At 40.8% G+C, this 18,930-nt stretch overlaps 1 protein-coding gene across 3 annotated transcripts in view; it reads right to left on the bottom strand.

Moving 5' to 3' along the window:
- MICU1 (mitochondrial calcium uptake 1) overlaps positions 1 to 18,930 on the bottom strand; it is a 381,583-nt gene that overhangs the window by 242,123 nt on the left and 120,530 nt on the right. The window lies entirely within an intron of this gene.

Genomic DNA, 18,930 nt, shown 5'->3' with positions numbered 1-18,930 from the left:
TGGTTGCTGCACATAGAAGGATCGTGTGATTGGCTCACCATGTGCATTGCTTTTTCTTCAACTAAAAATATTTAAAAAATAAAGCAAAATAAATAATGGAAGTAAATTGTAATGTTGTTTAAATTTCTATTCTCTATCTGAATCATGAAAGAAAGATTTTGGGTTTAGTGGCCCTTTAAAGGGATAGTATAGTCCAAATTAAACTTTCATGATTCAGATAGGGCGTGTAGTTTTAAACAACTTTCTAATTTTCCTTCATCATCAAATGTGCTTTTTTCTCTTGTTATTCTTAGTTGAAAGCTAAACCTAGGTAGGCTCAAATGCTAATTTCTAAGGCCACCTCTCATCTGAATGCATTTGAGAGTTTTTTCACAGCAAGAGAGCGTTAGTTCATGCGTTTCATATAAATAACATTGTGCTTGTGCACATGGAGTTATTTAGAAGTCAGCACTAATTGCCTGAAATGCAAGTCTGTCAAAAGATCTGAGATAAGGGGCAGTCTGCAGAAGCTTAGTTACAAGGTAATCACAGAGGTAAAAAGTATTAATATAACAGTGTTGGTTATGCAAAACTGGGGGATGGTAAATAAAGGGATTATCTATCTTTTTAAACAATAACATTTTAGGTGTTTACTATCCCTTTAATCATATTCTGTTAGTTGTATTGGCTCAACTGAACCAAAATAGCTGTATGCTGTACTGCTCATGGGAAAAGTGCGCTGGTTGTAATTAGATCATACTTTATGGACCAGATGCGCCCACAAGATAGATGGGAATCTACTAGTAGATCTGTAAGTGCTGACCAGTGGATCCCTAAGTGTTGACCAGTAGATCCCTAAGTGCTGACCAGTGGATCGCTAAATGATGACCAGTATATCTCTAAGTGCTGACCAGTAGAGCTCTAAGTGCTGACCAGTAGAGCTCTAAGTGCTGACCAATAGATCTATAAATGCTGACCAATAGATCTATAAGTGCTGACCAATAGATCCCTAAGAGCTGATCATTAGATCCCTAAGCGCTGACCAGTGGATCCCTAAGTGCTGACCAGTATATAGCTAAATGATGACCAGTAGATCCCTAAGTGATGACCAGTGGATCGCTAAATGATGACCAGTATATCTCTAAGTACTGACTAGTAGAGCTCTAAGTGCTGACCAGTAGATCTATAAGTGCTGACCAGTAGATCTGTAAGTGCTGACCAGTAGATCTGTAAGTGCTGACCAGTAGATCTGTAAGTGCAGACCAATAGATCTATAAGTGCAGACCAATAGATCCCTAAGCGCTGATCATTAGATCCCTAAGCACTGACCAGTGGATCCCTACGTGCTGACCAAATAGATCCCTAAGCGCTGATCATTAGATCCCTAAGCACTGACCAGTGGATCCTTAAGTGTTAACCAGTGGATCCCTACGTGCTGACCAGTAGATCCCTACATGCTGACCATTAGATCCCTACATGCTGACCAGTAGATCTCTAAGAATTCCTCAAGAATATTATTCCCCGTCTAAATGAAGAGCAGTTTGCTCAGATTTACATATGCTTAGCACTGACAAACACACAGAAGCCATCTGAATAACGTAAGTGCTCCTGGTCTAGGGGTATCTTTATAATGTTCATTAATGATCATGATAACGGTTTGGAGAGTTAAACACGGCAATTATAAAATTACAGAAAATTAAATTATTTATTGTGCATGTGAGGAATTGATATTAATAAAACAACACACATTAGGCTGTTATTATCAATATTAAATTATCTGCCATGTTTTAGCTTTGGCTGTGAATCGTTTGCAACTGTGAAAGTCATTGAGGGAAGCAGCAAGTCCTGCGATTCGCCTCTCGAATCGAGTTTTGTTTTTTGTCGAGTTCATCTAGAATTTTTTGTTTTATAATTTATTTTTATACATAATCATTATACCACTGATAGAATCCCAGCATATGTGAAGGAATCTGTGTGACTTATTCAGTACAAATAAACTCAGATGCAAAAAAATGTAGAAAAGAGTCAGACAAAATAAGGTTCACTGGGACAAAACTGTTAAAGGGACATTAAATCCAAAATTTTTCTTTCATAATTCAGACAGATAATACAATTTTAAACAACATTCCAATTTACTTCTATTATCTAATTTGCTTCACTCTTTAGATATCCTTTGTTAAAGAAATAGCAATGCACACGGGCGAGCCAATCACAGGAGGCATCTATGTGCAGCCACCAATCAGAGCCTATCTAGATATGCTTTCAGGAAAGAATATCAAAATAATGAAGCAAATTAGATAATAGAAGTAAATTAGAAAGTTGTTTAAAATGGTATTATCTATCTGATTATGAAAGAAAAAAAATTGGGTTTAATGTCCCTTTAAGGATAAATAGGATTAAAGGGGCAGCAAAGTCAAAATAAAATTTTCACAATTCAGATAAATCAAGTAATTTTATACAACTTTACAATCTACTTCGCTTTGCTTTGTTCTCTTGGTATCCTTTGTTGAATAGTAGTCTCAGGAGCAGCAGTTCATTACTGGAAGCTGAACACAGCTGCAGAGTGAATAACAAAAGACGTGCAGCCACCAATCAGTAGCTAGCTGATTAGTGGCTGCCTAGGAGACTACCTAGGTTTACTCTTTAACAAAGGATTCTACAGTACAAAGCAAATTATATAATAGAAGTACAATAAAAAGTTGTTCTATCCGAATCATGAACGTTTCATTTTTACTGTCTCTTTAATCCTATTGTTCCCCTGCAACTTTATGTACAAAGAAGTAATCCCTTATTAAGCAAATAGAAGATCTGCACAAGGACCTAAGTGTGAGGCAAGCAGAAAAATAAAAGTGAAACCTATAATGTTATGGTTTTAGTTAAATAAAACAATTGAATTATTAGTAAGGTAATAATTATTTTTCATTGATTAAATAAAATTATATAAATTGTTATTATTAAGGTAATGACTATTTGATAAAATATGAATGATTAACCTATTAAATTGGAGATAGTTCATCTCCCAATCATTTAATAATTATCTATGTATTTCTAAAAGGTATATACATAGATAAGCCAGGTAATGGATAAGCCAGGAATGTCTGTAGGTGATGTATAGATACATGGTTGCACCGTTGCAAGGGTCATTGCTTGGCCAATATGGGGTCGATTTATAAAAGGCTTCGCAAGCCTTTCGACCCACTACGGCTGCAGGTTCTCACAAGAGAGCCTGCATGCCGTATTTAACAAGCAGCGGTCATCAGACCGCTGCTTCCCTAAATCTTTTGTCACCTTTAAAGTAGCGAAATTCAATCTTCGCAGCCTAGTTCGACCGGGGAGATTGACAGCTCCTGCCCACGCGTGAATGGCTGTGCGCGGGCAGAGGGCGGGATTGCACATGAGCGCAAAATAGCGCTTGTGTGCAATGCTGAATTCCCCCTCTGTCCACCTCAGCTTGATAAATCGCCCTCTATATATGGAAGAAAGTGCATTTGCAAACAGTGGTTTCTATGTACTTAACTGGCGCAGCTGTGCGGCATCATGCCCAAAAATGTATTTACATAATGTACAGTGTACATATAATAAGTCTTTATAGCTATAGATGAATTCTTTTTAGGCTCTTCTACCGGTTAACCTGTAAAGATTATAGTAGATCAACACAATTCCCAATCATGTATCAGAAAAGGAACCAGGTGCCCATTCATAACCCTGACTGCCGATACAACGCATTCATTGGTTAAATATATGAACACTCTTTCAGAATGCCGGTGTGGAGGAACATGAGACCTTCCTGAGAGAATCCTGCCTCAGAGAAACTGATCCTGTGCCAGAATAGGCTATAGAAGGTGTGAGCGCAAGTGCCAAACCATTCAGATGCTGTAGCTGAAGGATCATCAGTACTTTTATCCGCAATATGAAATGATGCCTCTAATTAAAACTGTGGGTGCCACTACTTGACATTAGTTTTATATCTAATACATTTTAGTCATTTCTATCCCAAAGGTGTCAGATCTAGGCTTCTATACTCGAACATCTCGTGGATTGTTACTATAATATAAAAAGTATTCAAAATTAAACTTTCATGATTCAGATAGGGCATGTCATTTTAAAAAAACTTTTATCTTTTATCATCAAATTGTATTTGTTCTCTTGGTATTCTTTGTTGAAAGCTAAACCTAGGTAGGCTCCTATACCATTTTCTAAGCTCTTAAAGGCCGCCTCTTATCTGAATTCATTTGACAGTTTTTCACAGCTAGACAGTTCATGTATGCCATATAAATAACATTGTGCTCACTCCCGTGGAGTTATTTATGAGAGGGCACTGGTTAGCTAGAATGCAAGTCTGTCAAAAGAGCTTAAATAAGGGGGCAGTCTGCAGATGTTTAGATACAAGGTAATTACAGAGGTAAAAACAAAATTTATTATCACTATCTTAAAATAAATAAGCTTGATACACATGAGATGATCCAGGCAATCTGGAATGGTACTATATAAACAGAAAGCCCTGCGCCTTCTTTCCCCCCTCTTTTTTTTTTCTCTACTTTCTCTCTCGTCCCTCCTTCTTCCCCCCCCCCTCTTTTCTATCCTTTCTAGCCCAGCTTCTTTAATCTGCTGTATATAGCTCCCTACACGGATAGCAGCTGAGCTTGTGGCAGTGGTAACAACAACGGTTTCACCAAATATATTGTATATATCATAAACATAAAAATTAAGGTTTTCAAAGATTGATGTTCATTTTATTTGATGCTAAGAAGTTAAAGAAAATGGTTTAAAATTATAAAGAAAAAGAGAAAGGCTTACTAATGTATAGACAGGGATGTATCACGATATGTTATTCATTAATGTAATGTAAAGTTTGCTGTGAATACTGTAAACCTGTGACTTATACAATAAAGCACTTTTGAAAAAATAAAAAAAAAATAAAAAAAAAAATGTATGCTTACCTGATAAATTTATTTATGGATACAGTGAGTCCACGGAATCATCAATTACTGTTGGGAATATCACTCCTGGTCAGCAGGAGGAGGCAAAGAGCACTACAGTTAAACTGATAAGTATCACCTCCCTTCCCACAACCCCCAGTCATTCGACCAAAGGAAAATAGAGAAAAAGAAAATAACACAAGGTGTAGAGGTGCCTGAGGTTAAAGTTACAAATAACTGTCTTAAAATAAAAGGGCGGGCCGTGGACTCACCGTCCCGGAAATAAAGAAATTTAACAGGTAAGCATAAATTTTGTTTTCTTTCCTAAGAAACGGTGAGTCCACGGAATCATCAATTACTGTTGGGAACCAATACCCAAGCTAGAGGACACCGATTATTAGGGAGGGACAAGACAGGTAACCTAAACAGAAGGCACCATCGCTTGAAGAACCTTACTCCCCAAAAGAAGCCTCAGTTGAGACAAAAGTAATAAATTGATAAAATTCTGAAAAGTAAGAAGGAAAACCAAGTTGCAACCTTGCAAACCTGTTCTACAGAAAATTCATTACCAAAAACCCAAGGAAAGGAGACAGCCCTTGCGGAAGAGCTGTAATTCTCTCAGGAGGCTGCTGTCAAGCAATCTCATAAGCCAACCAAATTATACTTCTCAACCAGGTAAAAAGAAATAGCAGAAGCTTTCTGACCTTTACGTTTTCCAGAGAAACAAACAGGGCAGAAGACTGGACGAAAATCCTAAGTCGTCTGCAGATAGAATTAAATAACACGCACAACATTTAAGATGTGCACCAAACATCCCTCATGAAAAACATAATTTATGTAAGAACTTACCTGATAAATTCATTTCTTTCATATTAGCAAGAGTCCATGAGCTAGTGACGTATGGGATATACATTCCTACCAGGAGGGGCAAAGTTTCCCAAACCTTAAAATGCCTATAAATACACCCCTCACCACACCCACAATTCAGTTTAACGAATAGCCAAGAAGTGGGGTGATAAGAAAAAAGTGCGAAAGCATATAAAATAAGGAATTGGAATAATTGTGCTTTATACAAAAAAATCAAAACCACCACAAAAAAGGGCGGGCCTCATGGACTCTTGCTAATATGAAAGAAATGAATTTATCAGGTAAGTTCTTACATAAATTATGTTTTCTTTCATGTAATTAGCAAGAGTCCATGAGCTAGTGACGTATGGGATAATGATTACCCAAGATGTGGATCTTTCCACGCAAGAGTCACTAGAGAGGGAGGGATAAAATAAAGACAGCCAATTCCTGCTGAAAATAATCCACACCCAGAATAAAATGTTAATGAAAAAACATAAGCAGAAGATTCAAACTGAAACCACTGCCTGAAATACGTTTCTACCAAAAACTGCTTCAGAAGAAGAAAACACATCAAAATGGTAGAATTTAGTAAAAGTATGCAAAGAGGACCAAGTTGCTGCTTTGCAAATCTGATCAACCGAAGCTTCATTCCTAAACGCCCAGGAAGTAGAAACTGACCTAGTAGAATGAGCTGTAATCCTTTGAGGCGGAGTGTTAACCGACTCAACATAGGCATGATGAAATAAAGATTTCAACCAAGATGCCAAAGAAATGGCAGAAGCTTTCTGGCCTTTTCTAGAACCGGAAAAGATGACAAATAGACTAGAAGTCTTTCGGAAAGACTTAGTAGCTTCAACATAGTATTACAAAGCTCTAACAGCATCCAAAGAATGCAATGATTTCTCCTTAGAATTCATAGGATTAGGACATAATGAAGGAACCACAATTTCTCTACTAATGTTGTTAGAATTCACAACCTTAGGTAAAAAATTCAAAAGAAGTTCAAAGCACCGCCTTATCCTGATGCAAAATCAGAAAAGGAGACTCACAAAAAAGAGTAGATAATTCAGAGACTCTTCTGGCAGAAGAGATGGCCAAAAGAAACAAAACTTTCCAAGAAAGTAATATAACGACCAAAGAATGCATGGGTTCAAAAGGAGGAGGTTGAAGAGCCCCCAGAACCAAATTCAAACTCCAAGGAGGAGAAATTGACTTAATGACAGGTTTTATACGAACCAAAGGTTGTACAAAACAATGAATATCAGGAAGATTAGCAATCCTTCTGTGAAAAAGAACAGAAAGAGCAGAGATTTGTCTTTCAAGGAACTTGCGGACAAACCTTTATCTAAACCATCCTGAAGAAACTGTAAAATTCTCGGTATTCAAAAAGAATGCCAAGAAAAAAGATGAGAAAGACACTAAGAAATATAAGTCTTCCAGACTCTATAACATATCTCTCTAGATACAGATTTACGAGCCTGTCACATAGTATCAATCACAGAGTCAGAGAAACCTCTTTGACCAAGAATCAAGCGTTCAAACTCCATACCTTAAAATTAAGGTATTGAGATCCTGATGGAAAAAAGAACCTTGAGACAGAAAGACTGGTCTTAACGGAAGAGTCCACAGCTGGCAAGAGGCCATCCGGACAAGATCCGCATACCAAAACCTGTGAGGCCATGCTGGAGCTACCAGCAGGACAAACGAGCATTCCTTTAGAATATTGGAGAATACCCTTGGAAGAAGGACTAGAGGCGGAAAGATAGAGGCAGGATGACACTTGTAAGGAAGAGATAATGCATCCACTGCCTCCGCCCGAGGATCCCGGGATCCGGACAGATACCAGGGAAGTTTCTTGTTTAGATGAGAAGCCATCAGATCTATTTCTGGGAGTTCCCACATTTGAACAATCTGAGGAAATACCTCTGGGTGAAGAGACCATTCGCCCAGGTGCAACGTTTGGCGACTGAGATAATCCGCTTTCCAATTGTCCATACCTGGGATATGAACCGCAGAGATTAGACAGGAGCTGGATTCCGCCCAAACCAAAATTCGAGATACTTCTTTCATAGCCAGAGGACTGTGAGTCCCTCCTTGATGATTGATGTATGCCACAGTTGTGACATTGTCTATCTGAAAACAAATGAACAACTCTCTCTTCAGAAGAGACCAAGACTGAAGAGCTCTGAAAATTGCACGGAGTTCCAAAATATTGATCGGAAATCTCACCTCCTGAGATTCCCAAACCCCTTTTCCGTCAGATACCCCCACACAGCTCCCCAACCTGTAAGACTTGCATCTGTTGAGATTATAGTCCAGGTCGGAAGAACAAAGAAGCCCCCTGAACTAAACGATGGTGATCTGTCCACCATGTCAGAGAGTGTCGTATAATCGGTTTAAAGATATTAATTGAGATATCTGAGTAATCCCTGCACCATTGGTTCAGCATACAGAGCTGAAGAGGTCGCATGTGAAAACGAGCAAAGGAGATCGCATCTGATGCGGCAGTCCTAAGACCTAAAATTTCCATGCATAAGGCTACCAAAGGGAATGATTGTGACTGAAGGTTTTGACAAGCTGATATCAATGTTAAACTTCTCTTGTCTGACAAGGACAGAGTCATAGACACTGAATCTATCTAGAAACCTAAAAAGGTTACCCTTGTCTGAGGAATCAATGAACTGATTGGTAAATTGATCCTCCAACCATGAACAAACAAACAACAGCTGGAGAAACAGATACCAAAAATTTATAGCCGATACACTTAGCTTTGGTAGTTCCAGCACTAGACAGCGATTTTCCTGAAGTATCTTCTGACTCAGATGCAACGTGAGACATCTTGCAATATGTAAGAGAAAAAACAACATATAAAGCAACATTGATCAAATTCCTTAAATGACAGTTTCAGGAATGGGAAAAAATGCCAATAAACAAGCTTCTAGTAACCAGAAGCAAAGAAAAAATGAGACTGAAATAATGTGGAGACAAAAGCGACGCCCATATTTTTTGGCGCCAAATAATACGCCCACATTGTTTGGCGCCTAAATGCTTTTTGGCGCTAAAAATGACGCCACATCCGGAACGCCGACATTTTTGGCGCAAAAGAACGTCAAAAAATGACGCAACTTCCGGCGACACGTATGACGCCGGAAACAGAAAAGATTTTTTGCGCCAAATTATTGATGCGCATTTCGCCAAACAAATGGCTTTCTCAAAGTCAGCCTTTGAGAAAGCCATTTGTTTGGCGAAATGCGCATCAGGCGCGAGTTTTGAAAGCTTTTTGATGCCCATGTGTGTATGTTAAACACTATGAGTGTATAGTGTCAGTACTTTATTTAGAAATAATTTGGATTGATATTGTTTCTCTCCTGTGGCATAGGGATGTTCTAATAACTTTTATTTGCAATATAGAATTAACCCTATGGGGACTCTTTTGTTAATAACTTATTAGTTGTTTATCCATAATTTATCTTATCCCTCATTTGCCATATATCGTGTCCATCTATTATTGGTACTCTGACAGGGCACCGCTCCCGCATTGCACTAGGGATAGATAATTCGTTTGAGGTCAAAAATTGGACCTGATCACCTAAAAGAGTTTGCTCGAAGGAAGGAAGACACCTGAACCAAATATTGTCCAGAAAAAAACCCTCATGCCTAAGGACAGGTCCTCTTGAATCAAAGGAGGAAGAATACTACTTTGAAGGTCAAAACCTGAGTTACATGCGGTAAATACCAGATCCTGCTCCAAAACTGGAACTAGAGCTATCACTCCCAGAGAGGAAGGTCCTGGACCTAAATCATGGAATGTTTCATCATAACTGGGTTGCAGATACTCTAGCTAGCAGCACTGAAGTGCATAGATAATAATTCTCAATGTTTTCCCCAGAGACATCTGCCCCTGGGAGGAAATCTTAGATTGGACTCAAAAGGCAAGGCTGACCCTGCAGAAAGAGGAGAGTAAAGTCTTCCTTTAGTCCTATTCTCCTGACAAGTGGTAGAAAAAAAAACTTTTTTTTACCCGAAGTCAGAGGATAAGTCTGCTAGACTAAGTCCAAACAAGGTCTAATCCTTAAAACAGATGCCAGAAACGTGGATTTGGAGGAAAACTTAAAAAATGTAACCTGCAACAGCAGCACTCTAAAGCCTAGACTGTACCACTAAGTCACGGGTAGGCTTCTTAACTGACCCAGACTTCAGCCACAATGCACAGCGGCTAGTACAGCAAGTCTAAAAGAGACAAGGTATTGCTCTAAATGAACACTTAAACCTCCAGCTTCTTATCCATGGATCCACAAAGGAGCAGTCACTATCCATAAGGATTGAAGCTCTCAGAGCCATAGTAGAAAACACTCCCTTCTACTTAGAGCACCGTGCAATTTAGTGGAGTTCAGTCCCTAGCTTCTCCTATTCCTGTAAACATATCCAAGGCACGTTAGAAACACTTCCTCATAGGAAGGAACATCATAGAAAAATAAAAAGTTCACAAAACTTTCAAAGGTTGACAACGACAGGGGTATTGATGTCGTCCAAGTAGCCAAAAACCTCCTTTAACAGTACACGAGGTGTGCAAGCATACATCTGAAGGGGACCACTTCAGCATCAGATGAAGGTATTATACTGTCTGATCTGAGACTTTACCTCCAGAAGGTACCGGCAAATTCTCCTCACCAGACTTAAGAAAGAGAGCAACCTGTGTAGCCGAATGACGAGCAGCAACCTTACTATCTGGATCTATCCTCTTGCATTTTCGGTGAAAGATTCCCTGCACTGTCTGGACAGGACCACAGTGGAATCCTAGTAAATATTAAATTTACTAAATATCTGAGGGTTGACAGCGACAGGAAATCAGAGTCGTCCCAAGTAGGCAAAAACATAATTTATGCTTACCTGATAAATTCCTTTCTTCTGTTGTGTGATCAGTCCACGGGTCATCATTACTTCTGGGATATAACTCCTCCCCAACAGGAAATGCAAGAGGATTCACCCAGCAGAGCTGCATATAGCTCCTCCCCTCTACGTCAGTCCCAGTCATTCGACCAAGAATCAACGAGAAAGGAGTAACCAAGGGTGAAGTGGTGACTGGAGTATAATTTAAAAGATATTTACCTGCCTTAAAACAGGGCGGGCCGTGGACTGATCACACAACAGAAGAAAGGAATTTATCAGGTAAGCATAAATTATGTTTTCTTCTGTTATGTGTGATCAGTCCACGGGTCATCATTACTTCTGGGATACCAATACCAAAGCAAAAGTACACGGATGACGGGAGGGATAGGCAGGCTCATTATACAGAAGGAACCACTGCCTGAAGAACCTTTCTCCCAAAAATAGCCTCCGAAGAAGCAAAAGTGTCAAATTTGTAAAATTTGGAAAAAGTATGAAGCGAAGACCAAGTTGCAGCCTTGCAAATCTGTTCAACAGAGGCCTCATTCTTAAAGGCCCAAGTGGAAGCCACAGCTCTAGTGGAGTGAGCTGTAATTCTTTCAGGAGGCTGCTGTCCAGCAGTCTCATAGGCTAAACGTATTATGCTACGAAGCCAAAAAGAGAGAGAGGTAGCAGAAGCTTTTTGACCTCTCCTCTGTCCAGAATAAACGACAAACAGGGAAGAAGTTTGGCGAAAATCTTTAGTTGCCTGCAAGTAGAACTTGAGGGCACGAACCACATCTAGATTGTGTAGAAGACGTTCCTTCTTTGAAGAAGGATTTGGACACAAGGATGGAACAACAATCTCTTGATTGATATTCCTGTTAGTGACTACCTTAGGTAAGAACCCAGGTTTAGTACGCAGAACCACCTTGTCTGAGTGAAAAATCAGATAAGGAGAATCACAATGTAAGGCTGATAACTCAGAGACTCTTCGAGCCGAGGAAATAGCCATTAAAAACAGAACTTTCCAAGATAACAATTTTATATCAATGGAATGAAGGGGTTCAAACGGAACACCCTGTAAAACGTTAAGAACTAAGTTTAAACTCCATGGCGGAGCAACAGCTTTAAACACAGGCTTGATCCTAGCTAAAGCCTGACAAAAAGCCTGGACGTCTGGATTTTCTGACAGACGCCTGTGTAACAAGATGGACAGAGCTGAAATCTGTCCCTTTAATGAACTAGCTGATAAACCCTTTTCTAACCCTTCTTGTAGAAAAGACAATATCCTAGGGATCCTAACCTTACTCCAGGAGTAACGTTTGGATTCGCACCAGTATAGGTATTTACGCCATATTTTATGGTAAATCTTTCTGGTAACAGGCTTCCTAGCCTGTATCAGGGTATCAATAACTGACTCAGAAAAACCACGTTTTGATAAAGTCAAGCGTTCAATTTCCAAGCAGTCAGCTTCAGAGAAGTTAGATTTTGATGTTTGAATGGACCCTGTATCAGAAGGTCCTGTCTTAGAGGTAGAGACCAAGGCGGACAGGATGACATGTCCACTAGATCTGCATACCAAGTCCTGCGTGGCCATGCAGGCGCTATTAGAATCACTGATGCTCTTTCCTGTTTGATTTTGGCAATCAATCGAGGAAGCAGCGGGAAGGGTGGAAACACATAAGCCATCCCGAATTTCCAAGGTGCTGTCAAAGCATCTATCAGAACCGCTCCCGGATCCCTGGATCTGGACCCGTAGCGAGGAAGTTTGGCGTTCTGGCGAGACGCCATGAGATCTATCTCTGGTTTGCCCCAACGTCGAAGTATTTGGGCAAAGACCTCCGGATGAAGTTCCCACTCCCCCGGATGAAAAGTCTGGCGACTCAAGAAATCCGCCTCCCAGTTCTCCACTCCCGGGATGTGGATTGCTGACAGGTGGCAAGAGTGTGACTCTGCCCAGCGAATTATCTTTGATACTTCCACCATTGCTAGGGAGCTTCTTGTCCCTCCCTGATGGTTGATGTAAGCTACAGTCGTGATGTTGTCCGACTGAAACCTGATGAACCCCCGAGTTGTTAATTGGGGCCAAGCCAGAAGGGCATTGAGAACTGCTCTCAATTCCAGAATGTTTATTGGAAGGAGACTCTCCTCCTGATTCCATAGTCCCTGAGCCTTCAGAGAATTCCAGACAGCGCCCCAACCTAGTAGGCTGGCGTCTGTTGTTACAATTGTCCAGTCTGGCCTGCTGAATGGCATCCCCCTGGACAGGTGTGGCCGATGAAGCCACCATAGAAGAGAATTTCTGGTCTCTTGATTCAGATTCAGAGTAGGGGACAAATCTGAGTAATCCCCATTCCACTGACTTAGCATGCATAATTGCAGAGGTCTGAGGTGTAGGCGTGCAAAAGGTACTATGTCCATTGCCGCTACCATTAAACCGATCACCTCCATACATTGAGCTACTGACGGGTGTTGAATGGAATGAAGGGCACGGCATGCATTTTGAAGCTTTGTTAACCTGTCCTCTGTCAGGTAAATCTTCATTTCTACAGAATCTATAAGAGTCCCCAAGAATGGAACTCTTGTGAGAGGAAAAAGAGAACTCTTCTTTTCGTTCACTTTCCATCCATGCGACCTTAGAAATGCCAGAACTAACTCTGTATGAGACTTGGCAGTTTGAAAGCTTGAAGCTTGTATTAGAATGTCGTCTAGGTATGGAGCTACCGAAATCCCTCGCGGCCTTAGTACCGCCAGAAGGGCACCCAGAACCTTTGTGAAGATTCTTGGAGCCGTAGCCAATCCGAATGGAAGAGCTACAAACTGGTAGTGCCTGTCTAAGAAGGCAAACCTTAGATACCGGTGATGATCCTTGTGGATCGGTATGTGAAGGTAAGCATCCTTTAAATCCACTGTGGTCATGTACTGACCCTCTTGGATCATGGGTAGGATTGTCCGAATAGTTTCCATTTTGAACGATGGAACTCTTAGGAATTTGTTTAGAATCTTTAAATCTAAGATTGGCCTGAAAGTTCCCTCTTTTTTGGGAACCACGAACAGGTTTGAGTAGAACCCTTGTCCTAGTTCCGACCGCGGAACCGGATGGATCACTCCCATTGTTAACAGATCTTGTACGCAGCGTAGAAACGCTTCTTTCTTTATCTGGTTTGTTGACAACCTTGACAGATGAAATCTCCCTCTTGGGGGAGATAATTTGAAGTCTAGAAGGTATCCCTGAGATATGATCTCTAGTGCCCAGGGATCCTGAACATCTCTTGCCCAGGCCTGGGCGAAGAGAGAGAGTCTGCCCCCCACTAGATCCGGTCCCGGATCGGGGGGCTCTCGGTTCATGCTGTCTTTGGGGCAGCAGCAGGTTTCCTGGCCTGCTTGCTCTTGTTCCAGGACTGGTTAGGCTTCCAGCCTTGCCTGTAACGAGCAACAGCTCCTTCCTGTTTTGGTGCAGTGGAGGTTGATGCTGCTCCTGTTTTGAAATTCCGAAAGGGACGAAAATTAGACTGTCTAGCCTTAGCTTTGGCCTTGTCTTGAGGTAGGGCGTGGCCCTTACCTCCCGTAATGTCAGCGATAATTTCTTTCAAACCGGGCCCGAATAAGGACTGCCCCTTGAAAGGTATATTAAGTAATTTGGACTTAGAAGTAACATCAGCTGACCAGGATTTTAGCCACAGCGCCCTGCGTGCCTGTATGGCGAATCCTGAGTTCTTAGCCGTAAGTTTGGTTAAATGTACTACGGCCTCCGAAATGAAAGAATTAGCTAGTTTAAGGACTCTAAGCCTGTCCGTAATGTCGTCTAGCGTAGAGGAACTAAGGTTCTCTTCAAGCGACTCAATCCAAAATGCTGCCGCAGCCGTAATCGGCGCGATACATGCAAGGGGTTGTAATATAAAACCTTGTTGAACAAACATTTTCTTAAGGTAACCCTCTAATTTTTTATCCATTGGATCTGAGAAAGCACAGCTATCCTCCACCGGGATAGTGGTACGCTTAGCTAAAGTAGAAACTGCTCCCTCCACCTTGGGGACCGTTTGCCATAAGTCCCGAGTGGTGGCGTCTATTGGAAACATCTTTCTAAATATTGGAGGGGGTGAGAACGGCACACCGGGTCTATCCCACTCCTTAGTAACAATTTCAGTTAGTCTCTTAGGTATAGGAAAAACGTCAGTACTCGCCGGTACCGCAAAGTATTTATCCAACCTACACAGTTTCTCTGGTATTGCAACGGTGTTACAATCGTTGAGAGCTGCTAAGACCTCCCCTAGTAGTACACGGAGGTTCTCCAATTTAAATTTAAAATTTGAAATATCTGAGTCCAATCTGTTTGGATCAGAACCGTCACCCACAGAATGAAGCTCTCCGTCCTCATGCTCTGCGAGCTGTGACGCAGTATCAGACATGGCCCTAGCATTGTCAGCGCACTCTGTTCTCACCCCAGAGTGATCACGCTTGCCTCTTAGTTCTGGTAATTTAGACAAAACTTCAGTCATAACAGTAGCCATATCTTGTAATGTTATCTGTAATGGCCGCCCAGATGTACTAGGCGCCAAAATATCACGCACCTCCCGGGCGGGAGATGCAGGTACTGTCGCGTGAGGCGAGTTAGTCGGCATAACTCTCCCCTCGCTGTTTGGTGAAATTTGTTCACATTGTACAGATTGACTTTTATTTAAAGTAGCATCAATACAGTTAGTACATAAATTTCTATTGGGCTCCACCTTGGCATTGGAACAAATGACACAGATATCTTCCTCTGAGTCAGACATGTTTAACACACTAGCAAAAAAACTTACAACTTGGTTATAATCTTTTTTAGCAAAAAAACGCACTGTGCCTCAAAGAGGTACTAACGAATAAATGACAGATGAAATAATGAACTGAAAAACAGTTATAGCATCAAACTTTAAAACAACACAACTTTTAGCAAAGGTTTGTTCCCATTAGTAAAAACAACACTAATTAAATTTGTACATAAGAAAAACAAAACAACGTTTTTATTCACAGTCACTATAAGAATTCTCACAGCTCTGCTGAGAGAATTTACCTCCCTTCAAAGAAGTTTGAAGACCCCTGAGATCTGTCAGAGATGAACCGGATCATGCAGGAAATATGAAATTAACTGACTGGAAATTTTTTGATGCGTAGCAAAGAGCGCCAAAAACGGCCCCTCCCTCTCCCACACAGCAGTGAGGAGAAACGAAACTGTCACAATTTAAGCAAAAAACTGCCAAGTGGAAAATAATGCCCAAATATTTATTCACACAGTACCTCAGCAATGTAAACGATTCTACATTCCAGCAAAAACGTTTAACATGAGAATAGTTATTAAAAGGATTAGTGACCTTTAACAGAGTAGTTCCGGTGAAGTACCATCCCCAGAATACTGAAGTGTATACATACATGTCATTTTAACGGTATGGCAGGCTTTTCTCATCAATTCCATTCAGAAAATAAAAACTGCCACATACCTCAATGCAGATTCATCTGCCCGCTGTCCCCTGATCTGAAGCCTTTACCTCCCTCAGATGGTCGAGAACAGCAATATGATCTTAACGACTCCGGTTAAAATCATAGTAAAAATCTCTGTCAGATTCTTCCTCAAACTCTGCCAGAGAAGTAATAACACGCTCCGGTGCTATTTTAAAATAACAAACTTTTGATTGAAGTCATAAAAACTAAGTATAATCACCATAGTCCTCTCACACATCCTATCTAGTCGTTGGGTGCAAGAGAATGACTGGGACTGACGTAGAGGGGAGGAGCTATATGCAGCTCTGCTGGGTGAATCCTCTTGCATTTCCTGTTGGGGAGGAGTTATATCCCAGAAGTAATGATGACCCGTGGACTGATCACACATAACAGAAGAAACCTCCTTTAACCATACACGAGGTATTAAGGCATAAATCTGAAGGGTATCACTACAGCATCAGATGGATGAATTATACTGTCCAAATCTGAAATTTCACCCTCAAACTACCGGGGAATCCGGCTCACCAAACTTAGGAAAGAGAGCAGCCTGTGAAGCAGAAACCTATTATCTGAAACTTCAAATATCCTCTTGCGTTTACCCTGTAGGAAAGGGAAAGCAGATAAAGCTGCAGCTACCGCAAAGGATACCGCAAAGGCAAATACACTCCTTCAAGAGTTTGAGAGGAACTGCAGAGCACTGCATGTGACGCCATAGAGCAGGGGTCAGCAACCTTCGGCTCCCAGATGTTTTGTAACTACATTTCCCATGATGCTCAGATAGCCTAAAGAGTGTCTCAGCAACGTGGGAAATGTAGTTCCAAAACATCTGGGAGCCGAAGGTTGCTGACCCCTGCCATAGAGGCTTGGGACTTACAGGAGAAAACTGTGGCAATGCCTGAACAGTATCATCCTGGGAGACAAGAGGCTCAGAAGGCAACACATTATCTGTACATTAAATAGTTTGGATATTTGTGCCCTACCAAAAACTGCTTATGAGCAACATGAGGCATGATCTTCATTATGCAGAAAACATCTTGAATATGAGGAACAAAAATTCTTTATTAGGTCCTCAAAATCAATAATCCCTAGTTTCTGGGAACAGACCCTGTTCCAAGAACACAAAAGCCCCAAAAGATTAAACTTTTAACAATTTGCTTACCACAAACTACAGTGCTATTCACAAATTAGACCTTAACTTGAGGACTAGAAAAAAATAATTCCCTTTTATTTACATTTTCTCCTGGCTTTAAGTAACGTTTTCATCCAGAAACATTATCCACAATTAACTTTTCTCTTGGCTTTAAGTAGTACAATCAAAGCAATCTCTCTATAAAGAACTGCTCCTCAAAACCAAAGACAGGCAAAACGAGAACTCCATTCCCATGTCGGCAAACGAGGCGGAGTTACGGCCACTAACTCGTATCAAAATGGCGCTGCTCCCCTTCACTGAGGAGGCAGAGCCATGGAAAACGGCATGGTGATGAAGCGCAGTTCTGTACATCGCTCTTCATCCTGCCGTTTTAAATAAAAACTTAGTCAAGGCTATTTTACCCCCAAGTGCCTACTGAACAATTAAATAAACCCAGGACACCGCTCCGCTTTCTCAAAAAGCGGAGGAAAGATCACTGTGCACACTCCTATTAGCATGATACCGTGTCCCTATAGGCATGGCGCTGTAAGTGGAAAAGTGCGCTCTCCTAAAACACCACTAATACTTCTGAGACCCAGAGAATTAGGGTAGGATCAACCCCTAAGTATTAAATAAACAGGGTCCTGCTATAAAATAAGAGGGTGTTAAAATTAACTCTGAGCCAAAAGAGAGTTAAATCCTTCCTTGCCTTGAAGGAGATTAACCCTTAAGTCTCCAAATATCACATGCTCATGTAGTCCCTGCTCACTGCCATAAATATCCTCATTAAGGATCTTGTGACCCATATAAATTGCAGGGAGTCCTCAACCCCTCCAGTGCAAGCATCCTAGCCCCAGAAGATGAAAGGCACTTACCTGCACATATAGCTGTCCGGCAGGAGGACAGCTCACCCGGAATGAGAGGATGCCACTCCTCACAGAGACCTGTGGAAGAAATAAAGAACAAAGTAAACCTACTAAGGATTTCTATACCAGGTCAACAACATGTTCGGAAAACGCAGCAAGGCCCACCTTACAAGCCACCACTGCTCTACTGAAGAGACTAATGTGACGTATAGCTATACCCAATCTAGAGACGTAAGATCAGAGCAAACCTACTCTGGCTTTTAAAATAATAAAATCTTGATTGAAGTGAAATAAATCCATTTTCTTCAGACACAAAAACTTCACCTCCTCCTTGCACCAAAGGCAAAGAGAATGACTGGGGATTGTGGGAAGGGAAGTGATACTTAACAGCTTTGCTGTGGTGCTCTTTGCCTCCTCCTGCTGGCCAAGAGTGATATTACCAACAGTAATTGATTCCGTGGACTCACCGTATCTTAGGAAGGAAAAGTATATTAATATAATAGTGTTGGTTATGCGCAACTGGGAAATGTGTAATAAAAGTATTATATATCTTTTTAAACAATATAAAAAAATAATCAAGTAGACTGTCCCTTTAAGGTTGATGTAAAAAGTGCACATGATGTGACACTCAATTTGGTGAAACCAATTCTACAATGTTCCTTAAGCCAATATTGTTAATTAAACCTTAATCAGAAAATCATTCTTTATTTCACTGTTTAGATTCATGTATATTTAATATAAGTTTTCAGGATCTCTCATATTTCTCATATAATCTATCTGTATTACAAGACACACATACAAACATAAAACATTGGTGTAGATAAGTTTGATGGCTTCATAG

The sequence above is a fragment of the Bombina bombina genome, chromosome 9 (assembly GCF_027579735.1).
Source record: "Bombina bombina isolate aBomBom1 chromosome 9, aBomBom1.pri, whole genome shotgun sequence".
Classification (NCBI taxonomy): Eukaryota; Metazoa; Chordata; class Amphibia; order Anura; family Bombinatoridae; genus Bombina; species Bombina bombina.
This window is presented reverse-complemented; position numbering and strand designations above follow the sequence as displayed.